Source organism: Bombina bombina, chromosome 2, assembly GCF_027579735.1.
Source record: "Bombina bombina isolate aBomBom1 chromosome 2, aBomBom1.pri, whole genome shotgun sequence".
Classification (NCBI taxonomy): domain Eukaryota; kingdom Metazoa; phylum Chordata; class Amphibia; order Anura; family Bombinatoridae; genus Bombina; species Bombina bombina.
The window spans coordinates 907336421-907347872 of record NC_069500.1 but is presented as its reverse complement, the minus strand read 5'-3'; positions in this window follow the sequence as shown (position 1 = coordinate 907347872).

The window sequence follows — 11452 nt, the reverse complement described above, 5'->3', positions numbered from 1 at the left end:
CCCATGCACATTTCTTTTGAAAGGAAGACCATATAAAGTTCTTTGAAACACTCTATACAATAATCAGGTTCACCATTCTCCAATGTGTGTAGCAAATTAGACAATAGTGTATAAACCTTATTTGGTCATTTATTTTTTTAATAGTTATATAAGGGGAAGGGGCTATGAGAGGATGCTACAGATGTATTAGGGGGAGGGAATATGTGAGTATGCTGCAGACACATTAGGGGGGGAAGGGGATATGTGAGGATGCTACAGATGTATTAGGGGGAGGGGATCTGTGAGGACGCTACAGATGCATTAGGGGGAGGGGATATGTGAGGATGCTGCAGACACATTAGAGGGAGGGGATATGTGAGTATGCTACAGACACATAAGGGAGAGGAGATATGTGAGGATGCTACAGACGCATTAGGGAGATGGGATATGTTAGGATGCTGCAAACACATAAGGGGGAGGGGATATGTGAGTATGCTACATATGCATTAGAGGGAGGGGCTATGTGAGGATGCTACAGACGCATTAGGGGGAGTGAATATGTGAGTAAGCTACATATGCATTAGGGGAAGGGGCTATGTGAGGATGCTACAGAAGCATTAGGGGGAAGGGTTATGTGAGGATGCTACAGACGCATTAGGGGGAGGGGATATATGAGTATGCTGCAGACACTTTAGGGGGAGGGAATATATGAGTATGCTGCAGACACAGGAGGGAGGGGATATGTGAGGATGCTACAGACGCATTAAGGGGAGGGGATATGTGAGGATGCTACAGACGCAATAGGGGAGGGGCTATGTGAGGATGCTGCAGACACATTAGGGGGGAGGGGATATGTGAGTAAGCTGCAGACACATTAGGGGGAGGAGATATGTGAGGATGCTACAGACGCATTAGGGAGGAGGGGATATGTGAGTATGCTATAGATGCATTAGGGGGAGGGGCTATGTGAGGATGCTGCAGACAGGGGGAGGGGCTATGTGAGAATGCTGCAGACACATTAGGGAGGAGGGGATATGGGAGTATGCTATAGATGCATTAGGGGGAGGGGATATGTGAGGATGCTGCAGACACATTGGGGGAGGGGATATGTGAGTATGCTGCAGACACATTAAGGGGGAGGGGATATATGAGGATGCTGCAGACACATTAGGGGGAGGAGCTATGTGAGGATGCAGCAGCCACATTGGGGGGGGGGGGGGGGCTATGAGAGGATGCTGCAGGTGCATTAGGGGGAGGTGCTATATGAGGATGCTGCAAACTCATTAGGGGGAGGGGCTATGTTAGCCTAATGATGAGTGTATGTATGTTATATCTGAGGCTAACTGATACACACATACAGAGATAACTGGGTGAATAAGAGAAATAAAAAATACATCATAGTTAAAAATCTGCTAAATCAATGTTTTCATTTAACCCCTCTGGAAAAAGGCTACAAAACTTATAAATCCAATATGTTTCTCTTTGTCTCAAACAATTGAGACGATTGGTTCCCTGTTTGTGGGGTACCCTTTCCAGAGGGGTTATACGAAAGGTACAGTCCTTTCCCTGATGAAATTTTGTAAAATGTCTCGATACACTATGTTTCTGACTGCCTTTTTTAATATCTCTGAGATGTTCACCCCAACGTCTCCTGATCTTACGGGTAGTACGCCCCAAATAGTGGACTCCACATTCGCATGTTAATAAGTAAACCACAAAGCTGGAACTGCAGTCCAACCTTTCCTTAAGTTGGTATGAATACCCTGTAACATTCAATGTAATATTTTTTGTCCCATGTGTAATATATTGACACATGTTACATCTCTTTATATTACACATATAGGACCCTTTTAGTGTGTTATTTGTTGGTAATGAATGTGTCTTCAACATTCTTCTCTTATTCATCACTACTTTACTTGGGGCTAATCTACTTTTTATTGTTGGGGCCCTCCTGAAAGTAATTGTCGGTTGGTCATCTAGTGTCTGTTTTAAAATGGGGTCTCTTTTCAATAAGTGCCAGTGTTTGGTCATAATCTTTTTAATTTTTTTGAAATTCGAATTATAGTTAGTTATAAAGGTAGTTTTTTTTTGTTTTTTCTCCTCCTTTGGTTGTAAATGAGGAGTGGGTGGGTATAGGATATTATTCCTATCTAACCTCCTAGCTCGCTCATAACTCCCTTATATTAATTGCTGGGGATAACCCGTTTCTTTAAATCTATTTTTAAGAATCCTAGATTGCTCATCATATTTCTCTAGCGTTGTACAATTAAGTCTAATTCGTCGGAATTGACTGAAAGGTACATTCCTTTTCAAGGTGATTGCTGCCATAGTACAAAAAATTATTACTGTCTACCGTTTTAAAGTAGCATACTCACATATCCCCTCCCCCTAATACATCTGTAGCATCCTCTCATAGCCCCTTCCCCTTATATAACTATTATACATGAATAACCAAATAAGGTTTATACACCATTGGCTAATTTGCTACACACATTGGAGAATGGTGAACCTGATTATTGTAAAGAGTGTTTCAAAGAACTTTATATGGTCTTCCTTTCAAAAGAAATGTGTATGGGAGATATGAAGGGTTAAAGGGACAGTATACTGTAAAATAGTTTTTCCCTTAATGTGTTTACAATTGCTTTTTTTACCAACTGCAGAGTAAAAAATGTATGAAAATTAGCTTTTTATGGTTTATTTCTGTATAGCTCTGATTTTGTGTTTTGAAGCCACAACCTAATAAAATGGGTTGAGCTTGTAGGTATAATCAGATCTCATTACTGTATCACATTGTGTACATATACATGTTTCTTTATCTTATATCTGTCCATAAAACAATCACCAGTACTTTGAGAGAACAATGGAAAATCAACATTTTATTACCTTATCTCTGCTATATCCCACTGGGAATGTAATTTCTTCTGCTGGCTGTGTTTACAAAGCTCATCTATAGCTGGTACGCGTGGCCACAAACTTTCAGAATAGGTGGGGATACCACATGCTAAATCAACAATTTCAAATGCCAATATAAGGGTAAAGGAGTTACTTGTAAACAATTTAATACACTCCAGCAGGTAAAGTGGATCATTGGGAACAAATTAAAGGGGAGAAAATTTTTGAGTAAACTGTCCCTTTAAGTAGTAAATCAATCAGGCTAACAGCTGCGTGTAGGGGTGTAACAATACAATGGTGTTTTCATTGGTTATGTTTAGTTTATAGTTTAGAGCTCTCAGTCAGTTTTTAGATACCTGAGGAAACAGCGTGCCAGCTGAGAAACTAGTTTCATGATTTTAATACATAGTGGGAACTTTCTGTACACTGTGTTTTTATACTATTTTATTAAAAGTGATTTTATACTTGACTGAGAGTCTGTTCTTTTGCTGTTGGAGACTACGCCCCTGACGGAGGTGTGTGAGAGCCCAAGAACAGTGAGCTGGGACGCAGAGATCCCAGTAGGTGCCACTAAGCACGAGTGAGTGCTGCCACACTTGTGAGTACCAGTCTATTGCCATTGTATATATATATATATACTGCTTGTACGATATTACACTAGGAGGCGCCCTTCTGTGTTTTGTTTGCACCATCATGGATACTATTTAAATTTGATAAAGGTTAATGTGGGAATGGTGTTTCTGTAATGTAGCTGCCCCATTGTGCCCTGTCCCTTTTTTTTTTTTTTTCTATAGCTCAGGGCCCTCCCGCTCCCTCCAGTGCTGGGCTACCCACCCACCTCCCGCCGGCACCAACAGAAAATTGTTACAGACGGTGACACACACAATGTCACCGCCTGTAACGATGGCGCTCCAGTTCCATATGTGGCAGGGGCCTGGAGCTTCAGGAACTCCAGCTGTAACTTAAAAGCAGAGACTGCTGGAGCTTCCTGAAGCTAAGACGTATATATACGTCTTACGATACGATAGCCAAATTACTGCAAGAGGTATATACTGTATACGTCTGTTTGGGTGAAGGGGTTAAACAATGCTTCACTTGAGGAGGAGTGCGTTTCTGATTTGAGTTACATCTCTCTCTCTCTCTCTCTCTCTTTCTTTTTCTCTCTCTCTCTCTCTTTCTTTTTCTCTCTCTCTCTTTCTTTCTCTCTTTTTCTTTCTCTCTTTTTCTTTCTCTCTTTTTTTTTTCTTTCTCTCTTTTTTTTTTCTTTCTCTCTTTTTTTTTTCTTTCTCTCTTTTTTCTTTCTCTTTTTTTCTTTCTCTCTTTTTTTTTTCTTTCTCTCTTTTTTTCTTTCTCTCTTTTTCTTTCTCTCTTTTTTTTTTCTTTCTCTCTTTTTCTTTCTCTCTCTTTTTTTTTTCTCTCTCTTTTTTTCTCTCTCTTTTTTTTTTCTCTCTTTTTTTTCTCTCTTTTTTTCTCTCTTTTTCTCTCTTTTTCTCTCTTTTTTTTCTTTTCTTTTTCTCTCTCTTTTTCTTTCTTTTCTTTTTCTCTCTCTTTTTCTTTCTTTTCTTTTTCTCTCTCTTTTTCTTTCTTTTCTTTTTCTCTCTCTTTTTCTTTCTTTTCTTTTTCTCTCTCTGTTCCAATAATGAATATTCTCAATGCTCTTTGCACAATTTAAGTTGAATGGTGGTGTTATTCATTTACCCAGTACAAAAACATAAATTTGCCGTTTTCAAACCCTTGTCATGAAACCCCAACATTTTCTTTCTTAATTCAGACAGAGCATACAATTTTACTTCCCCCCCCCCCCCCCCATTTACTTTTATTATCAAATTTGCTTTGTTCTAATGTTAGTTTGTTGAAGCGATATCTAGATAGGTAAAAGTGCTCATGTTTGGAGCACTACCTGGCTGGAAATAATAATGTATTAAAGGGCCACTAAACCCAAAATCTTTCTTTCATGATTCAGATAGAACATACAAATTTAAACAACATTACAATTTACTTCTATTATTTATTTTGCTTCATTTTTTAGATATCCTTATTTGAAGAAAAAGCAATAGACATGGGTGAGCCAATCACGAGGCTTCTATGTGCAGCAACCAATCAGCAGCTACTGAGCATATCTAGATATGCTTTTCAGCAAAGAATATCAAGAGAATAAAACAAATTAGATAATAGAAGTAAATTAGAAAGATGTTTAAAAATGCATTCTCTTTCTAAATCATGAAAGAAAAAATGTGGGTATCATGGCCCTTTAAGTAATGTATAACATTCTTGCAAAACTGCTGCCATATATTGCTGCAGACACATGCACACTCCTGGGGTAACTTTTTTGTTTTTCAACAAAGGATACCAAGAAAACAAAGAAAATATGATAATACAAGTATATTGGAAAGTTGTTAAAAATTGCCAGTGTTGGGAAAGCAAAATGTAATCTTCAAAGCAGTCATGGGAAGGCTGTTCAGGCAATCTAGAATCATATTATTATCAGGATTTTATTTGTGTGCATCTAGATCTTGAATTGTATTGATAGTATCCTCTAAGTCCTTTTTTTAATTTTATTAAAGGGACATTATACACTCATTTTTTCTTTGCATAAATGTTTTGTAGATGATCTCTTTTTATAGCCCACAAATTTATTTTTTTTTAAATGTATAGTTTTGTTTATTTTTAAAGGGACAGTCTGCACCAAAAATTTTATTGTTTAAAAATATAGATAAACCCTTTATTACCCATTCCCTAATTTTGAACAACCAACTCAGTTATATAAATATACTTTTTACCTCTGTGATTATCTTGTATCTAAGCCTCTGCAAACTGCCCCTTTATTTCAGTTCTTTTGACAGACATCCATTTTAGCCAATCAGAGCTAGCTCATCTGAACTCCACGTGTGTGAGCACAGTGTTATGTATATGAAACACATGAACGAACACCCTCTAGTGGTGAAAAACTGTCAAAATGCCCTGAGAGAAGAGGTGGCCTCCAAGGGCTTAGAAATTAGCATATGAACCTCCTAGGTTTTGCTGTCATCTAAGAATACCAAGAGAACAAAGCAAAATTGGTGATAAAAGTAAATTGGAAAATTGTTTAAAATTACATTCTCTATCTGAATCATGAAAATTTATTTTGGACTAGACTGTCCCTTTAAATATCATTGCTCTGATTTTCAGACTCCTAACCAAGCCCCAAAAGTTTTAGGAGAATACCGTCAGCTACCTACTCCAGCTTGCTCCTGTTTATGTAAAGGGTCTTTTCATTTGCAAAAGAAGAAGGAGGGGGGTGTCTTATTTCCCACTTGCAGTGGGCTTTCCGTCTACCTTTTCAACAGAGCTAAACTGAGAGCTTCTAAGTTTTTAAACAGTTTTATACTGGATTTTTATATCAGTATCTGTGCATCCTATTCTTTATAGTAGTATCTATTACATGCAGTTATATGAAAATGAGTGTATACTGTCCCTTTAACTCTCCCCTAATTACACATTTATGTGTGTCCCATATTAGTGAGAGTGCTATATCGTCTACATTATTTAGAAGGAAAAAAGTAATTGAGGCCCTGATTATTCAGTAAGCTATCATCTAATCTCCATTACAGTTGTCTTCTGTTCCCCCTATTTTAATTGTAGTCTTACAGGAGTATGGTCTGACCATCTGACCATGTGAATAGAATATCTGTACCTCCTGAACTAGTGCCAAACCCTTACTATCATACATAAATAATCTAGTCTAGATTTATTTTTAGAATTGTCTAAAAATGGGTCTAGGGTCAAATTAAAATCTCCTCCCATAATAGTAACTCCATTTTGAATATCTATTATTGGATTGATTAATTTGTTAAAAAACACATTCTGTTTAATGTTTGGACCGTGTAATATGAATGCCTTGTTCAGTCAATTGAAAGACTAGTTTCTTATGGAACAGAATATATACCCCATTCCTCTTGACTATCTGAAGCTAAGTAACAAGATGTATACTTTTTATTAGTGAATTTAGTTTCGCTATTTTTATTTTTTATTTTTTTTAAAATGTGTCTCTTCGACTCATATATCATCTCCTTTTTAACCTATCCATTTCCCTCAGAGCCATATATCTCTTCTCTGGGGTGTTGAGCCCCTTAGCATTTAACAAAATGAATTGAATAGTATTCATTTAAACTTTAACTTTGGATCGTATCTCCCACAGCATTGATAGAGAACTGACTTTGCAACAATTCCTAAAGTATATAAAAACTTAAAATCATTAATTCTAACCATTGACCTGTTACAAAATGATATGCCTGAGTGGGTAGAACTACCTCCTTGTCAGACTAAGTTCTATGTTTAGGAGGTATGGGCGCGGAGAAAAATAATAATAATAATATATATATATATATATATATATATATATAATATTTGCATATGAAGAGAGAAGCGCTCTACCAGGAACGAACAACAGCTCATCAGCTACTTCTATGCAATTTACCACCCAAGAGCAGCCTCTTTTAGACCGTGTGCTTTTCACAGAGGAAAACTTTCCTGTAGTATATCAGTCCGATTCCGCCAAGTAAGGTCAGTCCAACCCCGAAATACCAGGCAATTGTCCTCTGAACAAGGAATATGACAACCCCAGACGATCGTTTTGGCCTCCTATGGGCCTCGTCAGTGAGGTGCAGCCACATTCCTCTAAGCACACTGGGCGAGGAGTCCACCTCTGGTTTCCCCCATCACCAATGTTCCCTCTAAGGTGCGCAGCAGCTCACCTTCCCTCTTGGTGCAGCGCAGGCAGAATGTCAGATTGCACAACACCGTAGTGATGGGAAATTGAGGTATCGCCACTTTTCAAGCTCAGTGCTGCCTCAGGCCAAAGCCAGGACCCTGCATGACTAACCCCAGACCCACCGGCTGACACAGTGTGACACCTCCCACTTCCCAGGGCTGGATTGGCCACCTTCCCGGTGGGTGGTCCCACCTGGCTAGGGTCAATAGTAGATGTGAGGGAGGCCAATGGCCACAGAGCAACTGGCTGCTTTGAGCGCCCATGTTCAAGGCAGCTGCTCCAAATTAGTGCTGCAGTGAGAGAGGACACAGAATGATGTGTGTTAGATGTTGTTTTCAGAGGGGGGGCCGTGTCAGTCAGGGCTTGGCCTGGAACACACCATATCAGCTGGAAATTACTGTATTTGATGAGGATATCCACGAGAATAGATTTCAGACCACGCAGCTATGATTCCAAAAGCTATTCTGTTTATTGCAAGTTGAAAGGCACTTCTTATGGCCAAGAGTTACAGCACTTAGGGTTAACAAGTGACGTATTCATAATTACATCATCTTACATAGTATTTCTGCAAGAACAAAGAAACTCATTTAAAATATAATTGGAAGAAAAGGAGTGTTAGGGAGTCATTTCTACAGCAATACCTAACTTCAGATAACAGTAAAGCTGGGCCTCATAGCCCAGCACAAATCAAAGCCGTTTGACATCTTGTAGAGATAATAATGCATCCAAGCACATCGTCAGGGTCATTCTCAGGGCTATTCTAGCTATGCAAGTCTCCCTAACATCAGCATATTTCTCACTACATAATAAACCACTATAATAAAAGGTTATTGAGACAAGATGGATGCCAAAGACAAAATGGCGCTGGTCATGCTAACAATAATTCCTAAATATTTGATTCCCGTGCTCTGCGTCTGCTTCCTGCACTAACACTGAACACCCTGCGACACAACAGGGAGGGAGGCAGGAGATAAGCTCAGGCTGAGTGGAGGTCACCCACACAAGATAGGAGCTGAGACCGCTTGTTGTGTACCGCAGGTGGGGGAAGGAATCGGCTTCTGCAGTATGGGCTTGTACAGGGAGGGAGTTGCCTGGAGTGATCTTCCTAAAATATGAAATTACATGTGTGTGTATATGTATATATATATATATATATATATATATATATATATATATATATATATATAAAAAATATTGATATAATAAATATATATAATGTATAGCCATTATGTAAATTAGTGCTAGTGCCCTCACACAAGCGGTATCAAGCCCGCATACAGAAAAAATTAGTTGCACGGAAGAATTTTTTTTTAGAGGGAACATTGCCCATCACCCATAGGGAGACTTCCCCAGGGTCATATTTATTTGCATACGAAGAGAGAAGCGCTCTACTAGGAACGAACAACAGCTCATCAGCTAGTTCTATGACTATTTACCCCAGACGATCGTTTCAGCCTGTTATAGGCCTCGTCAGTGAGGTGCAGCCACATTCCTCTAAGCACACTGGGCAAGGCACCTCACTGACGAGGCCCATAGGAGGCCGAAACGATTATTTGGGGTTGTCATGTTCTTTGTTCAGAGGACAATTGCCTGGTATTTCGGGGCTTGACTGACCTTACTTGGAGGGATCAGACTGATATACTTCAGGAACGTTTTCCTCTGTGAAAAGCAAACTGGTCTAAAAGAGGCTGCTCCTGGGTGGTAAATCACAATAGAACTAGCTGATGAGCTGTTGTTCGTTCCTGGTAGAGCGCTTCTCTCTTCGTATGCAAATTAATATGACCCTGGGGAAGTTTCCCTATGGGTGATGGGGGAAACCAAACGTGGACTCTTAGCCCAGTGTGCTTAGAGGAATGTGGCTGCACCTCACTGACGAGGCCCATAGCAGGCTGAAAGATCATCTGGGGTTGTCATGCTCCTTGTTCAGAGGAGAATTGCCTGGTATTTCAGGGCTGGACTGACCTTACTTGGCGGGATCAGACTGATTCTTTTCTTCCCCTGGTCTTGTCCTCTCCATACCCTTTCAGTGCTTCTTCTGGGAACAGTCCTGCACAACTATTGGATATGTTAACAATTTTTCTTCTTCTTTCTAACCTCTTCCCAATGAGATTTTGACCATTCCTGATGAAGTATTTCAGACATCTCTTGGCTCTCCTTGCTGAAGGGGGATCAGGGGGGATGTCCAGGTCCAGCTATAATTCAGCTCTGATCTCTTGGATATCCTCTTTCCTTTTGTACATTACTGTTAAGCCATTATGGGAGATCATTAGACTAAATGGGAAACCCCAATTATATCTTATATTCTTTGCTTGTAGATGGGATGTGAGAAATCTTATTTCTTTCCTTTTTTTAATGGTTGCCTGGCTTAGGTCTGAAAAAGATCTGAAGTTCATTCTGTAAATATTTAAAATAGCGTTCTGTTTTAGCTTTTCTTAATATCTGCTATTTTAACTCAAAATCTTGTAGTTTAATATTACATCTTTAGTTCTTCCTGGCACCAATGGATATGCAGATCTATGTATTCTATCAATTTTAATGTCCTCTTCACTTAGGCTTGCTATTAGCGATTTAATCAAACCTTGAGTAAATTGCTTTAAAGGGACATTAAACCCAAACATTTTCTTTCATGATTCAGATGTAGAATACCATTTTAAACAACTTTCTAATTTACTTCTATTATCTAATTTGCTTCATTCTTTTGATATTCTTTCCTGAAAAGCATATCTAGATAGGCTCGGTAGCTTCTGATTGGTGGCTGCACATAGATGCCTAATGTGATTGGCTCACCCATGTGCATTGCTATTTCTTTAGCAAAAGATATCTAAATAATGAAGCAAATTAGATAATAGAAGTAAATTGGAATGTTGTTTAAACTTGTATTTTCTATCTGAATCATGAAAGAAAATTTTTGGGTTTATTGTCCCTTTAAGGAGTCTGTTCTGAAATAACTTTTTATTCTCAAGTTTCCTCTTCTGGACCTGTCCTCGAGGTATGTTATTTTATCTTGCGGATCTGAAATTATGAGGACTGTGAATCCATTACTGATTTAAATTTAGTTATTTTTTTAATCTGAGTCTTCAAGCTGTTTTCCAGGGTATTATGCCCAAATCATTCAGATCATTTTTAATTTCAGCTATTTCTGTAATAATACTATCTTTAATAGACATTATGTCTACTTTTGTTGTCAATTTTCTTAGCTCTTCCAGAGTAGTTTGTGTATCCAAATTGGCTGTACTTAGGCTTGTCTTTGAGACTTTTGCGTTAGGGCTGGTACTGCTCTAAATACTGATGTTGTGGAAAAAGGGGTTTGATTTTGTGGTTGGGGATGGGATTTATTATTCTTGGTTAACTTGTCCATTTTGTTGGTCTTTTTGGAAGGCATAAATGTATACTTATTACCTTTCCCCTTTCTCTCCTTCTTTACCAGGGAGGTTAAGGGGAAGCTGTTAAAGAGTTTCTGCTCCAATTCCCCTTTCTTATTTTCTTTTATTTCCTACTTCTTGATTCTTGCACTCTTACATATTTTCCTTCCCCTCTGCAATTTTTCCTTCCCTCTGCCCCTGTAATCACTTCTGTTTAAAGGGTCACAATACCCAAATGTTTAAACACTTGAAAGTGATGCAGTATAGCTGTAAAAAGCTGACTAGAAAATATCACCTGAACATCTCTATGTAAAAAAGAAAGATATTTTACCTCAAATATTTTCTCAATAGCCACATCCCATTGTAAAGGACTTCTAAGCAACAAATCAGTATGTCTGTCCCGGGACAGCGGAAGGAGCGAGCTTTCGTGCACTCTCATCCTATTTCCCTATTCAGTGTAAGGAAGTTT